Genomic DNA, 23,632 nt, shown 5'->3' with positions numbered 1-23,632 from the left:
GAAACTCATTCTGCAAATCCTATTAATGCATTCTTTATATTATCCTGGAACTGATTTGTGAATTATTTAATTTGAAGCATGTCATTTAATCTCTGTGGAACTTATTTTCCTCCTTTGAAAAATAATGTCCTGTCTAAATCACACTCATGCTGTAAGGATAAAATGAGATAAACTTTAAAGAACAGGTTTAAAAATTAAAATAATATTAATAAGTAATAATGTCATAAAGTTTAATATTAGCATTTAGCAAACCGAAATCAAATAGAATCAGTTGACTTGTAATGAGAGAATCTCACATGACACCTTTCCTTGGTTCCCTTTTCTTTCTTTTCTTATCTACTCTGTCCAACGCGTTGTCCAACTCGTTGTACTTATGTATAAGTGTATACATATACTTACTTCTCTTATCAGTAGTTCATTAATTATCTTACATGTAATTATTAAATAATACTACATATTGGTTAAGTTCCAATGATGAAAGACTTGAAATGTGTTTCCCTGTAATGACTTACATTTTAGTACTAAATGATAAGTGTGGGTTTTGATTTTAGTCCTATGTAAAAATATTAAGGTAACCTATTGCTGTTTCATGAATGATGGCAGAAGACACAAGATTTATAGATGAGAGTCTAGTGACTTTATTTCTCCTAGCAAAGAAGGTGCCATAATTTGATCCCTTTGTCTCTTTTGTGCTGTGGAGACCAGATGAATGCCTGCATACCTAGCGGGTTGCACTATGGGAATAAAGTACCACGCTTGGAAAAGCCCTGTATTTTATAGCAAGCAGTAAGCAAAAAGTGTTTTTGCTCCAGAAAGACATTACTTCATTTCTCAAGGTTTCCCACTGAAACCTCCATTTCTTGGGGTTCAGTATCATTAGTCATTTTGAAAATGCAAATTAAAAACAATGTAATGCCACTACACACTTATCAGAAGAGCTCATATAGAAAAATAGTGACAACACCAAATGCTGGTGAGGATTCTGAGAACCTGGATCCACCATACGTTGTGGGGGAAATATAATATAGAACAGCCAATCTGGCAAATGATTTGGCAATTTCTCAAAAAACAAAACATGAAAATACCATTTACCTAAAATAATGCTCCCTGTGCCTTTAGCCCAGTTATAACGAAAACTTAGGTTCACAAAGAGAACTTTCGAACAGATGTTAATTTTAACTATTACTCATAATACTCATAATAGCAAAAACCTGGAAATAACTCATAGATCCTCCAGTGAGTGAATGGTTAAACAGTGGTACAGCCATCCATATCATGGAATATTAGTCAGGAATAAAAATGAAGAAACTACTCTGTATGCAATAATTTGGGTGAAGCTCCATAGACTCATTCTGAGTGAAGAAAAGCTAGTCTCAAAATGTAACATACTGCATGATTTCACTTACATAATATTCTTGAAATAAAAAGAAAATAGAAACAGGGAGTGGATTAGTGGAATTAGTGGTTGCCAGAGGTTAAAGATGGGTGAAGAGAGAAGTGTGTGGCTAGTAAAGGTTTAGAGAGTCCCTGCAGTGATGGAGTGGTTTTGTATCTTGATTTCATTAAGTCAATACCTGATAGTAATACTATATTATAATATTGCAAGATGTTACCACTGGAGGAACTAGATAAAGGGTAAACAGAATCTCTGCATTATTTCTGGCAGTGACATGTGACTGTGTATCTATCTATCTATCTATCTATCTATCTATCTATCTATCTATCATCTATTTTTAATTTAATTAAAAATACGTGTAGTTGGAAACAGTTAATTATTGTCTCTTCACTACTTATTTAAGTTCTGTGTTAATGTGGGACATACTCTTGGTCTTTTTTTTTTCTGAAAATTTTTGTGCAACTGAATGGACTTCTTAGGAACCACATTACACTCTAGAGTTTTAAATAAGAACATGATGTCTCCACCACTAATTTTGTTTTTAAAAAATACATGTCCTTTATTTTTAGTTATAATAGTTAATGGGAAATTGAGAAATTATTTAAGTACCTATATTCATTAGGAGCCAGCTTTTAGTCATTTTATTTTTAATAAGTTGAAGATGGGAAAATGTTCCATGTCTTAACCCTGCAAATTCCACATTTGGAGGGGCTTGCTACACTCCCTCTCATTTCTGCTTGCAAACTAGCAATGATTTTTGGACATGTTTCTTTAAAAATCTTTTAGAATATAGCCAATAGCATCCAAAGCTATTTGTGACAAAATACTCTTTAATATAGAGGATAGACTGGAGATGGGAGAAGCATGCTATTCCTCTTAAACTTAAGGCTACTTCTGGCACACTGTCATTCAACCTGAGTTTGACTGGTCCGTGCATGACACTGCCAACTGACAGAGAAGTATACTTTATTCTCAGAGATTCCCATGCATAAATTTAATTACCATCGATGATCACATTGTTGTATTTCTCACCCTGGTCAAATTTATACACACTTCTCATTAGCATATATCCAGAACTCAAAAGGAATATTTTCTCTTTGCAAAGGTTCAAAACTCCAAGGATCTTGCATTTGATAAAAAGGTCTTTTCAATATATATATCTTTTTCAATTAAGGTATCATCAATCTTTATCAGTAATCACTATTCAGATATTGCATGCAGTTTCAGTCCTCAGCCATTAAGATTCTTCTTGGATTGATTCAAATGTCTGAGTAAGACTGGATACCTTGTTTTGTTTAAAGATTCTATCCATTTATTCATGAGACACAGAGAGAGAGAGAGGCAGAGACACAGGCAGAGGGAGAAGCAGGCCCCATGCAAGGAGCCCGAGGTAGGGACTTGATCCCAGGACTCCAGGATCACACCCCACTGAAGGCAGGCTAAACCGCTGAGCCACCCAGGGCAGGGATCCCCTGGATACCTTGTCAAATGTAAGATATAAATTCCACTGAATTCTTCAAGTTTTGTTATTTACTTTGTTATTCACTTTTTTATAGGTATTTAAATCCTAGAAAATTCTGGCACATGTTTATAACATGCTCATCTAATCACAATTTGCAAAATATATTTCACAGATTAAAGATTATTGTCAGATGGTGAATGAATGACAAGGATATCCTCAGATAAAGCAAAATATTAAAGGGTTCTCTCAAGGACAAACATTATATGTTCTCATTCATTTGGGGAATATAAATAATAGTGAAAGGGAAAATAAGGGAAGGGAGAAGAAATGTGTGGGAAATATCAGAAAGGGAGACAGAACGTAAAGACTGCTAACTCTGGGAAACGAACTAGGGGTGGTAGAAGGGGAGGAGGGCAGGGGGTGGGAGTGAATGGGTGACGGGCACTGGGTGTTATTCTGTATGTTAGTAAATTGAACACCAATAAAAAAAAAAAAAAAAAATAAAGGGTTCTCTCATAATTTCTGTTCATCAGTCTTTACTAATAATTAGAAGGAGATGAGCACAGTAAAATTTAAGGACGTGTAAATTCTTAGGTTTAGCCATAATCTAATTATATACTTATCTGAAACAATATGAAGTAGAATTATGTCTAGCAACATTTACAAAATAGTGGAATCTAGACCAGCAATGACAATACTTCAAAGCTAACAATTTTTTATCCAATCATCACAAATTTCTTAAAAAGTGCATATTTGCTGCAAAGTAGTATTTATTTCTAATATTATTTCAGTCTTACATAGTGCCAGATGAAATTGCTTCATTTTTTTAATAATCCATATTAAGATAATCTGCAAAGTCAGGTATGTCCAAATTTGCTTCATCTAATGAGTCCAGGTATGATTTACATAATATTATGTATCTAGCCTTTACATGCATGACCAAAGCTTTATGTTCGTTGTAAGTTATACTATTTTTCCTTCAACCACTAAGTGGTTCCTCATAATTAAGTTCTTCATAGCCTTTCAAACAGTGATGATTATGGGATACTGGCAATTACATTCATTGGCTTAATTCAATTGACAAATGTAATGACTCGATCCATATGTCCTTAATATCTTATAAAAGATGTACTATGATATCTGGATTCCAGTGCACAGAATGAGGTCATATGTTTCTCTAATTCCTGGAAAGGAGTCCAGAGCTCAAAACTGGAGTAGGAACATTAAATACAAGTTTTAACAGTGGTATACACCAGGTAGTAGTGATAATTATGGCAGTTAAATTTATACAATTAATTGAGAGAATAGAGGTGCATTGACATTTCTGATGATATATGGACGTTGCAAAGTCCTGGACAGATCTCAGTTCTTTTTAGCAATTAGTTGTGCGCAGATAGAACCCAAGTACACTGTACATGTTATAACTGGATTCTCTAAGAAATCTGCAATTTTTCTGGAATGGAAAAATGGAATGTGTATTATCATTATTTTGAAGTGCAATTTTTCCCTTTTTAATCTATAAAAGCAAATTTGGTTATTCTTCATATTTACAAAAAAATAAACATTCCTATTCTTGCATTTAAAAACGTAATAATGGTAAAAGAATTATCTCAGTCAGTAGCGTCAGCATTGCCAGAGTAATTTGTTTAAATATCTCTGAAAAATGATAATCTCATAATATCCTGTCCCTCAGTTTCTTTTAGGAACCAGAAAATACATTTTCTAAATTCTCACTGTCTGTACCTATTTGCGAAGTAAATTGCAAAAGTTTGACTATCATTATCTTTATTTTTGAAAGGAAGCAATTATTTTATTTTAACTAAAGTGATAAATTATATACAAAATAGTAAGATTTATAATTTTAAGTTTAAGGCTTTAAAAAAAAACCCAAATGTTTATTTTTATTTCTTCTTTAAACCCTTTTCTCCATTGCTAGTTCACCATTTTTCCTGCATCCCCACAGAGTTAAAATGAAATAAGTTTATATGCAATATATGCATTTATATGTGTGCTCCTCTCTATTTGGCATGGCTTAGTGACAGTTTGAAGAAAAAGGCAATGAATATCTGGTCCCCATGATGATTTCATTGTAATTCTAAAATGCTGCCAAGGTCTTTGAATTGCAATGCAGTCATGTGTGAATAAAACAATACAACTAATTTATTACATCCAGTAAAAAAAAAGTATAAAAACTAAATATGAAAATCCATGATATACTGGCAAATATTCTGCAGGCAGAGACTCTTTAAAGTGAATGATATCAACAGGCTAGTGCTAAATATAGATAAAGGTAATTGAACACATATATTGAAAACTCACAAGGTAATTCAGGATTATTGTCAGAAGCTATCAAATCAAGGGCATGGAAAATAGATTGATGATATAGATTACCCTTAATATTTTCCATATGATTTTGACTCATACTTATTTAAGATTTAGAGAAGAGGGTCTTGCATACATTATTTGCTATTTTCTTTCTCAGATTTGAGAATTGACCGTGTACCTCAGTGTGACTGCATACACTGCAGTACATATATTACAGAAAAAAATAATATTATTTTCAGTGTCATTTAACCTATTTTAATTCTTCTTGTCATTGTGGAAAATAGATATTTTTTTTCCTAGTCTTTTAAATATCTTCCATCTCTGTCTCATCATTCCTAATAATCCTAATAATCATTCCTAATACTCTAAAGTAAACTCACAATTCTTTCTGTTCAAGTGTCTTATTGTATCCTTCTGAACTCCTCCTTGTGATAAATAAAATTCCTACATCCTCAACATTATATAGAAAAAAAAATTGCCTCATTGTCTTAACTGGATTCAAGCTAGTTCTGGGAAATAGAGTCTCTCTTAGAACTCTTCTAAATAGTTCCTTCTTTTTGTTCTTTCTTTTTCTCTTACATTTGGCTTAGGTCAGTGTGAGCAGCCATGCTCCTTGACCTCTGTGGTTCTGATAAAAAACTACTATACTACTAGGAACCTTAAAAAGTCCCCAGGAAGTTATGGCAGACTCCATAAAACTAGTGTCTTGGTCTAGGCTGGCACAAAACAGTCTCTAAATAAATATCTGTTGAATGGTGTAGAGCCACAGAGTTTTCTAAAACTTCTCATAATTATCCCCAATTTCCAAAGTAGTTCTAAAATCTAGCTTTGTTAGCCTTTTCACGGCTTGAAGCCTTATCAAAACCATTCTCTATTATCTAAACTATTGCAAAAAAAACCTTTCAGATGGTCTGTTTATTCCTTTCTTTGAAAACAATCTAGAGATTTACCAGCTGGAAAAAAAGTATTTTTTTTACAGGTTTGCTGAAGCATAATTTAAAGAAAAGAAATTTCACTTAAACTGTACAATTTAAGTTTTGATATATGTCTACGCCTTTGAAACCTTCACCATAGTCAAGTTAATGTACATATCCATCATTCCAAAAAAGTTCCTTTTGCCCATTTTTTATCACTAAATCCTGCATTCCAGCATCTCATGTTAGAATCCCCAGGCGACTACTGATCTACTTTCTGTCACTGTAGATGAGTTTGCATTTTGGGGCAATATTATATAAAACACAGTGTTGTGTGATGGCTTTTGGATATGTCAATCCAGCTACTGTAAACCGCAGTCATCAGAAATCGCTTTCTCGTGTATTTCTGATTGTCGAAAACTGTAAATTCTTGCTGGTGGCTTTGTCCCCTTCCTCTTGCCATAGTTTGAATATTCTCTGTTGGGCAGTAAGCTGCAGCAATTGTAGGGCTCACCTCCTTTGTTTTTTATCTTTCGAGGATCTCTGTCCTTCATTGCCTAATGTCCAATGTATGCTTTTTCCTCAGATTGTCACATTTGCCTCTTTTTTTTCTTAAATCATTTAGGTGTCAGTTGTAGTCTTCTGTCCCTTGAGAGGATGAAGCAGTTTGCTTCAGACTGACAATCCCACAGAGAGATATATGAACTGCAAATGCTGGATACAATATTTGAAACTGAAGTTTACAGTCATCAGAGAGCACCAAGGCAGTGAGAACTTGAGGAGGCTTGATTTTAGAAAAAAAAGAAGCAACAATTCTCTTGTAGCGTTTTCAATTCTTATCACAGGGAGTAGAAAAGGTGAAAAAAAAAAAAAGCAGAAGACTGGGGCTTGGAAAAGTCATACTTAGTAAGAAAGACAGGGCTTGCATAATATGGCTCTATGACATACACAATATATACAACTAATTAGGAGGAAAACATATGAAGTCAACATAATATGTATAATAGAGCTGATGAAGGTTATAGAGGTGAGTAATTCAAGAAAGGAGATTAAGTATATGCTAGATAAGTTTAATAGGTTAGAAAACCCAGAATCACAGTAGGAAATAGCAAACCTGAAATACATAGAAAAATAGGAAGAAAAATACAGGTAACAAAATAAGAGACTGATGGACTAGACATTTACACACACACACACATATATATGTGTATATATATTTTATGATATCCCATAATAAAAAGGGAAGGATGAAAGGAAATAGTGATGATGTAATAGTCACAAAATTTTCCAAAAATCACATTAAAAAGACAGAGATTAAAGTTAAACACAGATTAAACCACAGATTAAACTCTATCAACCTATATAAATACAGAGCAATATAAATACAAAGATAAGCATACAGAATGCATATTATAGCAAAACCTCGGATAGCCAAAGAAAAAGAAAAATCTTGAAACAGCTAGACAGACACTTAAGCTTAAAAATCATAACAAAATCACTGGGACCTGGTGTCTCAAGAAACAACTGGAGCCAAAAGAAAGTGGCATCATATCTTTAGTATGGTGACAAAAATGAAATGGCGATATAGCACGCCATGTCCAATGCATGTACTCTTGGAATACAAATGAAATAAATGCACTTTCAAAAACAACAACAACAACAACAACAACAAAATTTGAGAAATTAATTTGCAGTAAAACTTGCCATAAAATAAAGAAAATCTATCAGAAGAATAATGTTCCCAAATAGGAAATTGATAATGGAAGATGTACTAAATCACCAGAAAGTGTAAATACGTGAGAAATCTAAATTACTATTGAAATTTTAGAACAATGCTAAGAAATACACTGTGGGATTTAAACTATATGTGGCATTAAAATGTTGTGCATGCCAATGATACTACAAAAATATGCAAGGGGTAAATGGAATATAATCTTTTAAGGTTCTTGAATTATTCAAAAAATGGCAAAAGTACTTGGGGTGTGTGGGTGGCTATTAAGCATCCAACTCTTGATTTGGCTCAGGTGGTGATCCCAAGGTTGTGAGATCCAGCCTTGCATCGGGGCCTGTGCTCAGCACAGCGCCTGCTTGAGATTCTCTCTTCCTCTCTCTCTCTCTCTCTCTCTCTCTCTGTCCTCCCCCCCACTCAAATAAATAAATGATAAATACATAAGTAAATAAATACATAAATAAAATCTTTTTAAAAAGGCAAAACTACCAATGCAAGGGAGACTGTAATAGGAAAAGGCTATTTTTATTGTCATTTCAGAACCAATGAATGAATAGCAAATACAAAGGTGGAAAGATGGAATTGATTAATCAAAAAGAAAACAAGAAATGCGAGAAGGGAAACAGAAACATGAGTGAGATAGAAAATGAATAATGATATGGCAGATTTAACCCAAATATATAAGCACTTACACAAAGATTGTAGGAATGGATTGCAAACTAAATATAAGCTGCTTAAAGGATTAATCTCTTAAATATAGTGTGCTGGGAAGTTTGCATATAAATTAAAAGAGAAAAAAGATATTCCACATAAATCTAAAATCAGTGATTCTAAGACATTTATCCTCCTCAGAGAGGCCGTGTTATTTTACTTATTCCTCTCATCCACCCCCAGCCAATCTACCTCCACACAGAAAAATATAATCTACCTGAGGAGATATGTATGTTTATTCCCTACACCATCCAAAGGAACTGCAAAAGTACATGGAACATAGGACATGCTCAAAAAATATTTGGAAAATTTCCTTATTTTTTTTTTAAAGATTTTACTTATTTTTTCATGAGACAGAGGAGAGAGAGAGAGACAGAGAGACAGAGAGGCAGAGGGAGAAGCAGGCTCTACGCAGGGAGCCCGACATGGGACTCGATCCTGGGTCTCCAGTATCAGACCCTGGGCTGAAGGCAGTGCTAACCCGCTTGGGCCCCCTGGGCCGCCCTCCTTATTTTTTTTATCTGCACATGGGTCTAATCCCCATTTTTACCTCAAAATGCTATGTCACTATACTAATCACCTTGAAACATTTCTTTTATTATCAACTAGCCTGATCTCACCTATACTTTCATGTGATTTTGTGTTCTTTTATTGCACCTTTATGTCTGGACTCTTAGCCTAGATAAAATCGATCTTGCTTTTCCCTTCCACCTGGGTGAATCAGTAAGCATGCCTGATGATTCTACCAACCAACTCAATATGATGTTTTATGACTTTAAAACTCCACTTTCAGAATATTAACATTGATTTCCTGTAACTGGCAAAATAATAAGGAAAATAAAATCACAAAACTATTATCTAAATATGGCCATAGACATTCCATGCAAGATATGTATGTATGTGAATAGAATTTAAAACATGGAAAATTTCATATAGTCTCTAGCCATAACAACTTGAAAATGTTTAGAAAATATACACTTCAAATTGATTAAGGGAAAAATGGAAGTAGATTCTCCTTCACAATAAAGATTAAAAGCAAGTTTCAACAAAGTGCTTCACCTTGTCTCCCACAGCACGGGTACATGAGAGAATGACATGAACCAGGCCTAGGATTTGTCAGTTAAAATGTTGAAGCTTGGGATTCCTGGGTGGCTCAGTGGTTGAGCATCTGCTTTGGGTTCAGGGCATGATCCTGGGATACTGGGATCAAGTCCCTCATCAGGGCTCCTCACAGGGAGCCTGCTTCTCCTTCTGCCTCTATCTCTGTGTCTCTCATGAATAAAGAAATTTTTAAAAATCTACAAAATAACAATAAATAAAATTTTCAAGCTCTAGATATGGTTAATGCCCAGCCAAGGAAGGTCTGTTATGCTAGTGTCAAAAGCAAACTTAGAAAACGATAGAACCCTGATAATTGAGATGAGTACACTTAGGTGGATGCTTGTACCAAGAGTTGGCACTTTATACTAACTTAAAGGTGGGAAGAGGCACATTTCCCCTTAGGATCAGCCTCATCCTTCCCTGCTACACACAAGTCATATACTAATATTAAGTTGTGGTATAACCCAGCTGGGAATTTGCTTAGCCTCATAAGAAAGGAAGGGGATGATGTCTCAAAGGACCTAATCAGGATGTACCAGCAGTAGCTGGGGGAGTACAGATAGAATTTAATTCTGAGAATTCTTCATCTGGGGGCCAAAATATAAGATTGAATACGGTGGAATTTATTTAGAAGAAATTTTTAAAATATACATTTTAATATCCTGTCAAGGACCCCAGAGGCTGGTATGAAATATGAAATGGCTACAAGGATAGCTCCTGGAATCTGGAAAAAGCAATGAGCATGCTAAGTGAAGGCAAAATGCCCAATTCCCATTGCAGACACTAGAAGAAAAAATTCAAAGGCTTGAGGAAGTGAGACTGCTTGAGTGGTTACAATATGTAAGGCAGTAAATCTCACCAGATGATTATATCGCACAGGAAAGCCTGAAGGATTTACCATTTGCCAAGGCCATAGTAAACATGCTTGTGAGAGTGTCACCAACATCATTAGAATGTTCCTTAGTTACTCTCCCCGGTAGACCAGGGATGACCATAGGAGAGACAGTTGTAGAAGCAGAAACAGTAATGGAAATAAAGAGGATAGAACTCCCAAACTGAAGAGGTCTAGGAAGCGTGCCTAACCACCTGAAGCTGGGTGGATGCAATGATCATAAATAGCAAAGGTTTGGATGAAGAAGGAACCTGTAATACCACTATTATATCACACGCTAATGGTTCTGGAAGACCGCCCCTAAAAGACACTTGGATAGATAACTGCACTGGGCAAAGTCGAATACTTTAGAGAATTGTTTTGCAGAGGGTCTGAGTTGACATGAATACCTGGAGATCTGAAGAATCACCACGACACCCTATTTGACTGGAGATACCAGGTAATAAATGTATCCCTTCACGCAATTCAGCAAACAGTGGGGTTTGACACACCTAGTATGGAGTTGTTGAAATTCCCACATCAGTCTCGTGGCCTACAGGATAAAGACTCTCAGAAAAAGTGATACTAAATGGAGGCTTCTGTAACAGACCCTCAAGATAATAAATCAAAAGCAGTATCATATCATGGGGGTAAAATGGCAGATGTCAGTGCATTCTCTGGATTCTGAAGGATACAGAAATGGTGGCCCTCAACATTTTTCTATTACATTTAGCATCTGGGCCTTGCAGAAACCAGATTGATCCTGAAGACTGACAATAGGCTATCCCAAATTAAATCAAGATGTAGTCTCAATTGCAGCTGCTATGTCATATGTTATATTCTTTCCAGATTTGGGAAAGAAATTACTTTCCATTCTGATAAGAAAAGAGATAAAAATACTCTTAAAGGAAATGGACAACTGTATATATTTACAGTTTTTTGGTTCTCTCCCTCTTAACCCCTCAGGGCTATGGTAACTCTCAGTCATGATATAGTTAGAGAAAACTGCATCTTCTGGATATCACTGAACATCCCATTGGTTCACATCACATTACCATACCAAGAAGAAAGGGAATAGGAAATGTGAATATTTGGACTTTTTCTTCTAGTGATATTGTGTCATGTAAAGATTTTAAATAAAAAAATAATGATCCAGTCAGGGTTGCAATTTAAATAAATTACCCTAGTGATTTCATGGAGGGTAGAATTTTTACTTGGACACCATTTGAGGTAAGACCATTGACAATAACAAAAAAAGACACTGAAAAAGCCCCAGTGAGATGTGCTGGATGTTTGTCAGAGTCCTAGCAAATCAGAGGACCCGACACACTAACTGGAGGTGAGAATATGGAGACACACTCAATCTGGATGAGAACTTAATGAAGAGACACTTTGAAAAGGTGTAGGTAAGGTCACGGAAAACCCACAGAGTTGCTGAGGCACTTAGAGAATTCTGGATATAAGAAGCATCACCATATTTGGCCAGGGGTAGGTGAGAGGAAGGAACAGTATTAGTGAGGCTTGGTTGAGACTCAGAACTGTGGAAGAAAAGTCACTAGAAAGAGGCTGTAGTGGTAGAGAGCCAAAATCTCTTCAGAATGAGAATGCATACATATATTCTTACTCCCGTATTTCTAATAGCGATGGGCTCTGTAGGGATGCTGTGGAGAAACAGAAGAGTTTTCTCTCCTCCATGTTACCTTCTCCTGTTAGAGATGATATATATACAGCACTCTTGTGGGTGTTTGCAAGCTAGAAATACTGAAATGTACCTTACAATGCACTTGAATAATTGTTGAATAATGTCTTGAACTAAGTTTCCTTGTTATCCTCCACAGAATAATAGCTATTTTTAATTGAGTTGCCTACTGCATTCAAGACACTCTAATGGGTGCTTTACATTCTTTAACTCATCAATCTTCATCGTAGTTAGTGGTATATAATATTAACTGTAGTGGTTTCATCTGAGAAGACTAAAGTCACGAAAGGATAAATAAATATCACATAGAGAGTAAGTATATGGGCCAGGGTTGAAACCCATTATTATCTGTCAACATATTTAAGTTTAAGCATAAACAACCATGCTCTTATAACCAGAGGATGCAATGTGATTAGAAAAATAAATTTCCATTTAAGAAAAGAACTATACAGGTAAGTATGTAAGTAAAACCAGTTTTGCATAGAAATCAAATAACTATGGGGGTAACATTGACAATAATTAGAAGCAAAAGTTGATAATAACTAACTTTGCTAGGAATAAAGTGTTAAAGAGCAAAGATATATCTACCTGGAACTTTAATAATGCATAATTTGTATTAAAATCTTCAAAGATGCAATAGACAGTATTATTTATCAATTGTCTTTGACATCCTCCTTAAAACTGATCTCAAATGGGGCAAATTTCATCTCTGTGATTCCGTGTTTTATTGTAATTATGTATCTTCTTATTTTCCTTACCAAAATTATTCATTTGTACTTGACAAACAAGATACGATTAATAGTTTTGCAAAATTGAAACTTTTAAAATCGACATAAAAAGAATATTCTCTCCATTTATAGCTGTGCCTTATTTTGTGGAGCTCAGTGAAATTTAGCAAATCATAAGAAATACGTTGGGTCAAAATAATCAGAATTTTTTTATCAATAGAGGATTGCAATAAGCATAATATATAAATATATGTATATATATGTGTAAAAGGTTTGATTCTGGTATTTTTATAAATAAGAGTGTTTTCAAAGTTGAGATTACTTTCCTCTGCCTTTGTCTTCACAACTATCTGACAGCTGATTTGTGAGTTTGTGTCACAGTTGGATGGTGTGCACCCATCTAAGAAATAACAAACATAGGGACCTGTTGGAACAGATGGAAGGCACTCATGGATGGTTTCACCTACTTAGGGGATTGGCAAATTAACTGAGGAGTTTGGGTTCTGATATTGAAATAGTTGCTTGCTAGCATCACTGCAGAAGTCATCAATGACAGCTGCTATCTCTAAGTATTTTAAACTCTTAGTGATGCCTGAGTTATCAAAACTCTTCCTTTTACATTTGAAAAATAAATCCCTGTAATAATTATCAGGGTTTTCTTGCATTTTTTTTTAATTTTCTTAATTAAATGTTCTTATACTGAAGACAAAAAATGTTGAGTTATGGGTGGGAGTAGAGGAACTCTATTATAGATAAGGAAAATAAGGGGTTATTTATAAAATAAATACTCATTTTTAAGTGTTACAATTTCACACATTTTCCATGAAAAATTATCATCATATACAATTCCCTTTCATTTACAAAAAAGTCAAATTTTACTGAAAATATGAACACCTACCTGACCTATATTTCTAGTTTTAAGAAGTCCACAATATATGATTTGGTTTCTTTCTGCCTCCCACTACGCCCTTCCACTTTTCACAAGAACATCAGGATTTTTTTTTTCTAGAATATGACAAATTATGTTACGAGACATTATCTTTGTGATTTTAAAAATTTTCCTGACCCTAAAAAAAAAAAAAGAAAAGAAAAAAAAATTCCTGACCCTATGATGACATTCTGATTTTCCTTCTTGATTATTTTTTCCTAAATTAAGAAGAATCCTTTGAAAGTTGAATATATATTTCTAGGAGTATTATTTCTGCTTTCTTGAATTACTTTTCTTATGAGCCACATTTATACTTCATGTGCACTTAGACAACACATAAAAACCAGTATAGGATATTTTCATATTTTATCATGCTCATTTCCTTTTTAAAGTTATTAATGAATTAGGGTGTTGATGAGTTTAAGCATTTTTAAAATAGTTGCTCTGCCACAGCTGCTTCCTTTTTTTACCTCCCAATTAATAATCTGTAAAGCTATATTGCATGCTAATTAAATTCATGAATAATTCTAAATTGGGAGGAGCTGTTAACTGAAGAAGGAGCAGTAACACCAAAGTGTTATTATGATATGGAAATGGGAGAAGGAAAAAAGGTTTACAGAATATTCAACTTGAGGAAATGTATTTTTTTAGGTACAGAAAGTTACTAAACTTTTACCTGTCTTTGCCTCTATTAAACATATTTTTGGTCATAGAAATCCTGATTAGAAACCTATGAAGAAATGAACAGGCAGTAACTGTTTACTTGAAGCTTGGAAAATAGAAACTTTTGGTTGTCAGTATATAATACTTTATAGAATAAGACCATGTGCAGTAATTACAGCTAAATTACAGCTATCCTTCACTCTGATGATTGTTTTCTTTAGGTTTTATTTAAGGTAAAATTTCTTTCTAAGCACAACTCTTTCTATTTGGGAAAATGTGTAAGATCTTTAAGACAGGATATGGAGCTCACACTTTTTAAATTAACTTGATTTGTCTTAATAGTAATAACATCTATTTTTGCCTAAACGTCCCTGTGAAAGTTGATTTAAGGAAATAGTGGGAGAGATTGTGTTTTATTTACTAATTTTCCCATCATAGTTATTTCAATCAAAAGTATTAATAGACATCTAGATGAATAGCATAGTTTTCTGAGATAATAAAATAAATAATAATACCAGAGCATAATAAGTACATAATAAGCAATTATGAGAAAGAAAATGAATATGTACAGCACACATATAACAAATATATAAATGTATATATATATAAATTGAGATGATTATGAGTCAGTTTGCACTTAAATATGAATAAAAGAATGAGTTCATGTAATGAAAGATGAGAAAGTCATGGCATTTTACATATGAGATAGGTGGTTTTTTAAAAGACTTATTTATTTGTGTGAGAGAGACAGTGAGCAGGGGAGGGGTAGGAGGAGAGGGAGAGAATTTCAAGCATACTCCCAGTTGAGTGTGAAGCCCAATGCAGGGCTCAATCCCACGACCCCGCGATCGTGACCTGAGCCAAAATCAAGAGTCTGACACTTAATGGACTGAGCCACTAAGGTGGCCCCTCAAAATAGGTAATTTTTAAAACAAAGAAACTTGAGAGCTGAAAGAGCTGTAGGGAGAATCTATTCATAGAATAATAAAATCTTATATTAGTAAATAACCTTTGAGGTTTTGACTAAAGGAGTTGGTGGCAAAGAAAGAGGTAAATCATAGTTTATGGGCAGATCTAAAGCTAGAACTTAAGTATCTTGATGCTATTGTCACGGTACCCTGTGGCCATTAGGCTGCATTTCTCAGGGTCAGTATTTTCCTTATACCTAGATATTAGTGATCGTTCAGTGAAACATGCATTATTTTTTAAAACACTGGAAGAGGGCTCAATCTATTAACCACAAAAATATCAACTATTGTTCAGCAACTCCCTACAGACTATAATGAACATTATCCAAGGAATGGAGACATGTAGGAGGGTATTTCTGTTTTGAGAAACTTAAAACTGCGCTTTATAGATTAAAGGAACACACTCAATAGAGGACAATAATAATAAACACTATTTTACTGTTTAAATATTAAAGATAAAATATTTTATTGCATTTCAAAGATGAAGAATTCACTGAAATAGGCCCATTGGTTAAGATTTCATTAGATGAATGGGCTCCAAAGCAGAAATTCTATGAATCAATAGAAAACGATAATAAAACATTATTTGTGGAGGGATTCTTAATTAGAAAATGTTTAGGTATTGGAAGAATAATTGTTTCACTGAGGATAATTTTATTGAAATAGACATTGTTTTAGATATAACACAAGAACCGTTCATAAGACACTTAGAATTACAGAAGCATTTATTACTTTAAATATTCATATTACTCTAAGTAAAATTTGGAAATGTATAATGCAATGCCCTAAGTATTGAAAGGAACTTGAAAATTTCCTTGTAGGAAAAAAATTTGTGAGTAAATTTTATAACTTGGTCAAACATACTAGGTGGACCTTTAACATTACAAATGATTTCAATAGCTATGGCTTTGAAACTTGACCCACAAAAGAAAATGAGTTCTTTTTTTTTTTTTTATGATATATATAGAGAGAGGCAGAGATACAGGCAGAGGGATAAGCAAGCTCCATGCCAGGAGCCCTATGCAGGACTCGATCCCGCAACTCCAGGATCGCGCCCTGGGCCAAAGGCAAGCGCTAAACCGCTGAGCCACCCAGGGATCCCCAATGAGTTCTTAATTAGGTAGTGACATTGCCAAAGAAAAATCATTCCTGCAGAGCATGAGTTAAGCAGATTTACAATCTGAACCTTTGGTATTTGATCTGATGAATTGCTATATCTTAAGACCAAACCGAGCTCTTTCAGATGAGAGTTGCAAAGGAATTCCATGTTGCTTCACTAAACTGTGGCATTTAAAAGAAAAGCTTTATCAGTAGAACATACTTTTGCAGCACATATGAACTACTGCTTCTTGTTGTAATGTAATTAATTCTTCATTTTCTATTTTTCTAGTATCAATCTTGACTTGATTACCATGATCCACTTATCTGGCTCTTTTTTTCTGGCTTTTTTGGCACTCACCATCCTGAATTAAATTTCTGGCACAAGTGCTTTATGTACAACTATTAAATTTCAAAGCCTGTTCCCATAGGCCAATGACTAAAAGTTGCATTTGACATATTTATTACTTGCTTTCTTCACCTGCCTCATGTTCAAATGCAGCTAAATCTGCAACCATTATTTATTATTCAGCCACTAAGCCTGATTTAATAATGTGGAGTCCTTTCTTATTTACAACCAACCAACTTCCAACTTCTATTAGTAAATTGTCCTAGTTTGAACCTTGACATTTAATATAGGCATTAAACTTATAGGCATGAGTATGGAACAAAGAAAGCGATATTTTATAACATTAATGTATCTAAACATGGAGAATGGATTGGAGAAGAGTGGAAAAGGCAGAAAGGAAACTATTACAATTGAGGTAACATTGCCCTGAGCGAGAGTAAGTGACTACACTAGGGAAGGGACAGATGTAGGCACATAATAATTTAGAGAGAAAAGTCAACAGGGCCTAGTGACTAACTAAAAGGAGAACAAAAAGAAAAAGAAAAAGAAAGAAAGAGAAAAATGTCTCATCATTTTAGAACCCAGTAATTAAGAGACAAGAGTATCATGAGAAAAAAATTAGAAAACCCAGAGAAGAATGTGATTATGGTAAAACATGGAGGTAATGTTTTGCTTGCTTAATTTGAAGCTAAAACATCCAGATGGAGACATGCTGCATAAAAAATCAAAGTCAGAATTCAGAATAAAAGTTCAAGACTATATATTTATATTTGGACATTATGAATGCAAGACTGATAGATTAATCCATTACAGTAGATGAGGCCTAAAAACAAAAGAGAGAATAATGAAAAGGGCTAAAATCTAAGATTTCATTGACATTAGGAGTGAGACTGGAACCAGTAAAATATTAAGAGGCCAAAAGCACAAGAAGAAAACAAAAACAGTATGATTTCCAGAAGAGAAAGAAAGACACAAAGACAGAAGAGGAGAGGGAACATGAGCCAAAGAAAACCCATGTCTATCTAGACACCAAAAATAACACTGTAACTTTGTGTAGAATAGTTACAGTTGACCCTTTAACACACAGGGGTTAGGGATGCTGACACTCTGTGCAGCTGAAAATCTGGATACAACTTTTGACTCCCCCCAAACTTAACTACTAATAGCCCACTGTTGACCGGAAAAGGTCTTATCAATAATGTTGTCAATTCACACATATTTTATGTTTTATGTATTTTACACTGTATTCCTACAAAAAAAGGTAAGCTAAAGAAAAGAAAATGTCATTAAGAAAACCATAAGGAGAAGAAAATACATTTACTGTCCTGCATTTATTAAAAACAATCAATGTATTAGTGGGCCCATGCAGTTCCAACCCATGTTGTTCAAGGATCAACTGTATATTTATAATTAAAAACAAAAACTGAAAAAAACAAACAAATAAAAACAAAACAAAACAAAACAAAAAAACACAGACCGAAAAAAAAGACTTTACTGTGAGACATAAAAGCAACCTTCAGTAGTTACTTTGGTTGGTTTTCCTCTTAACACCTCTAGCTTTGTTTTTTTAAGCTCAAGGATATCCAGTCTTTACAGTCCAAACAACATTGGATTTATGTTAAGAATTTTTTTAGTGCTTTCATTTTCTTTTTAAAAAGTGTTTCTTAACAAGATTGTTAACTTAGAAATTTTGAAATTAAATGTAGTAAATTGTGGTTTTAAAACAAGTGCATGGAAATATAAATACATTAAATAATAAAAGATATTTTCACATGGAAAGTAGCTAACCAGTTTGATATTAGGTTAAAATGAGACAGTCTCTGAAATATTTTGAGACAGAGAAGCCACTAAGTCTTTAATATTTAAATAAAATATATGTCGTCCTTAGCTTGAGAAAATGTGTATTACATTTTTAAAATTATATCAGACACTGAAAAATACTTCTCGGTTGAACAAAATGAGCACATAATAAGGACAAGGTTTTATGTATTCTAGTGAAGGTAGCTTACAAGTGGTGATTTTATATTTTGAAAAGATCCACCCCCTGAATCACTCTCAAATGTACTTTGGATGCCAAGCACACTCACAAAAACATAGATAAGATTTTTAAAAAGCAGGATGATGGAAAAGGCTAACGTATATGGAATTTGCAAGTTTGATTGCATCTTAAGAAATGATCATATAATTTTTTGATGATAAAAGAAGAATCAAATTTCTTCTACAGGCCACAGCATGTATTAATCTTGAAAACATTATGGTAGGTGAAAGAAGCTGTACCCAAAAGGCTGCATGCTAAGTAATTGCATTTCAATGACATTCTAGAGAAGAAAAATCTTTGGATATAATACACAAAATGGTCATTGTGAAATGAACAGGTTTGAGGGAGAGGGGGTAGATGCAAAGGAGCACAGGGAGGTTTCTGAGGCAAGAGGCTTATTCTATACCTAGATTTTGGAAGTGTCCACATGACTTTATAGACATTTATCAGAACCTAGTGAAATCTCCCTCTAAAAAGCAGTGAAGTTTATTGAATGTAAAATGTAGTTCCATAAAGTTTATTTTAGATTTTTTTAAGGTTTTATTTTAATTCCAGTTAGTTAACATACAGAGTTATATTAGTTTCCGATGTATAATATAGTTATTCAACAACATAAAGCTGATTTTAAATAAGAACTTATGATCACATGCTATCAAGCATGAATAAGAATGGCTTATCTGAGTGTCAATTGTGGGTGATATTTATTAGTGGTTTTCCTAATCAGTTCTCTTGTACTCATTAAATTTTTGATCATTATATAAGAAGATAGAGATGAGATAAATATATACTGTTTTGTGTGTAAATTTTAAATGTCCCTTTTAAGATTAGAAGCTAGACTGCATTTTATAATCATTTTTAATGGTTTATACAGTAAAAGGAATTAATCTCTAAATTGGATCTATATTCTAACCTATTAGCTGTATTTCCTGGGTTAACACAAATGACTAAACCTAAAGCTTAATATAAAATTCTATGTTTCCTTTACAAACTATTTTTTTCTTTTCTGAACACACTAAAGCTTCATTAATTTAATTCTCCTGTAATGTCTTCTAAGTAGAAAATGCTATTAATCTATTTTCTTTTAAAGATGAGTAATTTGGTATTGAAAATAGATTTGCCATTTGTCCAGGGATTGTTACATGGTTAAACATCATTAATATTATTACAATACTTCATAAAGCAGATCAAGACTGAGTTTATTACCATCCACCTAATTATATGAAAGACACTTCATTTAGTGTCTTTTTCCACTGTGGGGGTTATTTTATTATTGAGGCAGTGTGAGAAAGGTTTTCTCCTAATTTATTCCACATTTTATTTTCAACATGAAGTGCTAAACCTATTGAACCATAGACCTTTGGTGAATTGATCTCTTCACTTGCAGTATTTACCGCTCCGGTAAATTAGGTGTACATAATAACCAGCTGTCGACCTCCAGATGCCATAGAGTCAAGCTGCATAAATTCCCATCCTTTCAGACACACAGATTTCGATGACTTTATCTGAGAAGTGGTCTACTGCTGCTGTAAATAATTTCATACTGTGGAAACTAATTTCATGCCATCTTTGTTTTTATTTATTTTAAAATAAGGAATATTTGTGATAAAAGTTCAACCATAGTAGCAATCAAAGTTTTTTGTTGTTGTTGTTGTTGTTGTTTTAAAGGACGTTTTGTCCAATAGAAGTTCGCATTTAAAACTACTTCCACAGAAATTATATAATATCTAATAAATGAAGAAGACCATCTTTTCTTGATAAAATCATCTTTATCCTGGAGAGAATATTGTCCAGTCATTGTGTAATGGTACTATTTATAAAACTTAGGCAATGAAGACATGACTGGAAGAGTCATTTTTAGAGGCACCTGGGTGGACTCATTTGTTGAGCGTCTGCCTTTGGCTCAGGTCATGATTCTGGGGTTCTGGAATCGAGTTCCACATCAGGCTCCCTATAGGCTTCCCTGGGGAAGAAGCCAGTAGGGAGCCTGCTTCTCTCTCTACCTATGTTTTTGCCTCTCTCTGTGTTTCTCATGAATAAATAAATAAAATATTTTTTTTAAAGAACCTTTTTTTAAAAGTATGAAAAGTCAGTCTCTGAATAGTGTTGATTGGGAAAATGGATTATATAAATGACTCTGGTAAGTAAACTCAATGAGCAAGGAAATAAAATTTTCTAAAATTGAAATTTCTTTAAGTTTGTACATATGCTTAGAAGAAAATGCAATGCGTTGCACACATGTGCACGTACATACATCCAATAGCTTGGATTGCCACTAAGGTACAAGGAAGAAAATAAGAGAGTAAATGCATAGTTTGATCAAATCAAAAACTGTCAGAGGATATATTCACTTCAACAGAAGAGCACTATTGAATCTGTTGTAGCTCAGTTGAGAAAGAACCTACACAGGCAAAACATTAACAACATGAAAGACAAAGGTCAGCAGAAAGGACTTAAGTAATTATTAAAAAGTCCAAACTTGGCATTTTGGAACTGTATCTTAATTTGAAAAATTGATGATATTACAGTTATAAATAGACTAATCAATAAATAGCAAAAGCTGATGGAGACAGGCAAGGGCCAGTTAGTCTTTTCTCAGTCAGAATGATAAATGCAACACAAAACCTTATTGACAGTCGCTCCAGGAGGTTTTATGATTGACAATGAAGACATGATGTGAAATGCAATATTATGCACATATTCTTGATTCTAGAAAGATTTTTTAAAGTTATTATTGTGCTAATCATTTAGTAAATTTGACTTCTAACACAGAAGTGATTAGCTATATCATTTAAAAAAGGATTTCCAAAATGAGGGAATTTTACAAAATTCCTAATATCAATTCTAAAATAGTAAAGCTGAATCTAAAAAAAAAAACAATGAGAAAATAATATCTTTATCTATTTCAGACTGTAATGGAAGAGTACAACCAGGCCCTCGAAACATGAGAGCAGGAGATAAACCTTTTCCACCATGACATGATGCTCCTCCACGTGTGGCAAAGCATCACTGCTTCTGTCTTGGGGCACAAAGAGTAACCAGACTTTATGCAGGGAATGGACATTAGGCTGGGGGAGGAGGGGGCTTATTCCTAGTTCCAAAAGAAAGGTTTACAAATACAGAACAAACAAAAACCTAAAAAAATAATCATTTCTTGAATGTGTAGAGCTAATTTTTCTAATTAAGCCAGAATTTTCTCTCCAAGGAACTGATAATTGGAAACTTACAGTGACAGATATAGACTGATTGTGGCAATAATAAACTCTGATTAACTATGTGTGCAGGTTTAACCAGGGAGAGGCTAGTTGCCAATGACTAAGTTTTATGCAAATCAAATCAGATGTTTGATTATCACTGTGGCCATGTCACAAATGTCAAACTAATCTTGCAAGGGTGGTGACCCCAAAATAACCAGTATGGATAGAGAATAATTTAGCACCTCTTTTCTCATTTATACAACACATAATTAAAAAAAAATACACTAACAACATTCAGGATTGTATAAAGGACATTTCTTTCAGTCCACATTTCTCAATAGATAGGCTATTGAAAGTTCCATACTTAAATGCATTGGATAAAAAAAATTAAAGAACTATCACATTTTTATATGCTCAGATTCTAATTAGGTACTAGTGAGGTCTTGGTGAAATCCTGTAAAGACAGAAAGTGTTTACTATCACCAAAAAAAAAAAAAACTTCCCCCTAGCTAAAAATATAATTTGTAAAATAGTTTCAATTTTTAAAATTATAGCAATTCATGTTTTCTCACTCTGATGGTGTGTAAGCATGCATACATTTTACAAATCAAAGTAACACTTTTCCTATTCTCTTAATAACCTTTGGGGTTCTGAGATATCAGGTAAATACTGAAACTGAGATATTTTCAGCATATCTAAAATAAAGTGACTCTGATGACAGTTACAGAAGTTAGATGAATCCTTATTTATTTATTTATTTATTTATTTATTTATTTATTTATTAGATGGATCCTTTAATCATTATACCACTTATCTGAAAAACAGCATCCCTTGTTTAAAAGGCAACAAACCCTTTGGATGAATAGTATCAGAAAGTATGGTATGAAAGAGGTCAAACTCGGAAACCTCAGTTCTTATACAAAAACTAAATATAGTATTTGTATCATGCAAACACATTTCTCAGTTTTGTTAGAGATTTTGACAAATACGTTTCCAATTTATATTACATCAAAATGCTACAGCAAGCTGGGAGGGCTTGTATATATGAAACCATCTTGTTTGTTGTTGGATAAGGGCATTTGCTATTTGTTTTTTTTTTTTTTTGTATTGTTTTGTTTTGTTTTCTTTTCTTTTTGGCATTTGCTATTTGAATTTCTTTATTCCTCAGACCTTACTATATGGATTATTATTAGGAAATTGGAAATGAGGCTGTAAATGGATCTTGGAATATCTGGTTAGTCCAAAGTCCGGAGATAATTAGTTATACTCCATAGCCTCTGTTGAAGTGTATGTGAGTGGGATCACAGAGAGAGGATTCTAGCCTCCATGTTACCACATGAGCATGATGCAAAAATAAAAAATGTCTGCGTCAGTGATAGATACAAGGTCTAAGACAGCTCAGACAATATGTCTTATCCTTTTGACATTGAGGCTCAGAGACACTTGAAAAAATTTAGT

At 33.7% G+C, this 23,632-nt stretch overlaps 1 long non-coding RNA gene across 1 annotated transcript in view; it reads left to right on the top strand.

Annotated features, from left to right (window-relative positions):
* LOC111094563 overlaps positions 1–22,202 on the top strand; it is a 79,426-nt gene extending 57,224 nt beyond the window's left edge. Inside the window, exon 4 of the long non-coding RNA XR_005385502.1 lies at positions 21,887–22,202. This is a non-coding gene — a long non-coding RNA (uncharacterized LOC111094563). The remainder of the gene's footprint in view (positions 1–21,886) is intronic.
* The last annotated feature ends 1,430 nt before the right edge of the window (positions 22,203–23,632 follow it).

This window comes from Canis lupus, chromosome 38, assembly GCF_011100685.1.
Source record: "Canis lupus familiaris isolate Mischka breed German Shepherd chromosome 38, alternate assembly UU_Cfam_GSD_1.0, whole genome shotgun sequence".
NCBI classification, from domain to species: domain Eukaryota; kingdom Metazoa; phylum Chordata; class Mammalia; order Carnivora; family Canidae; genus Canis; species Canis lupus.
Note: the sequence above shows the minus strand (reverse complement) of the source record. Positions and strands in the feature narration are given on the sequence as shown.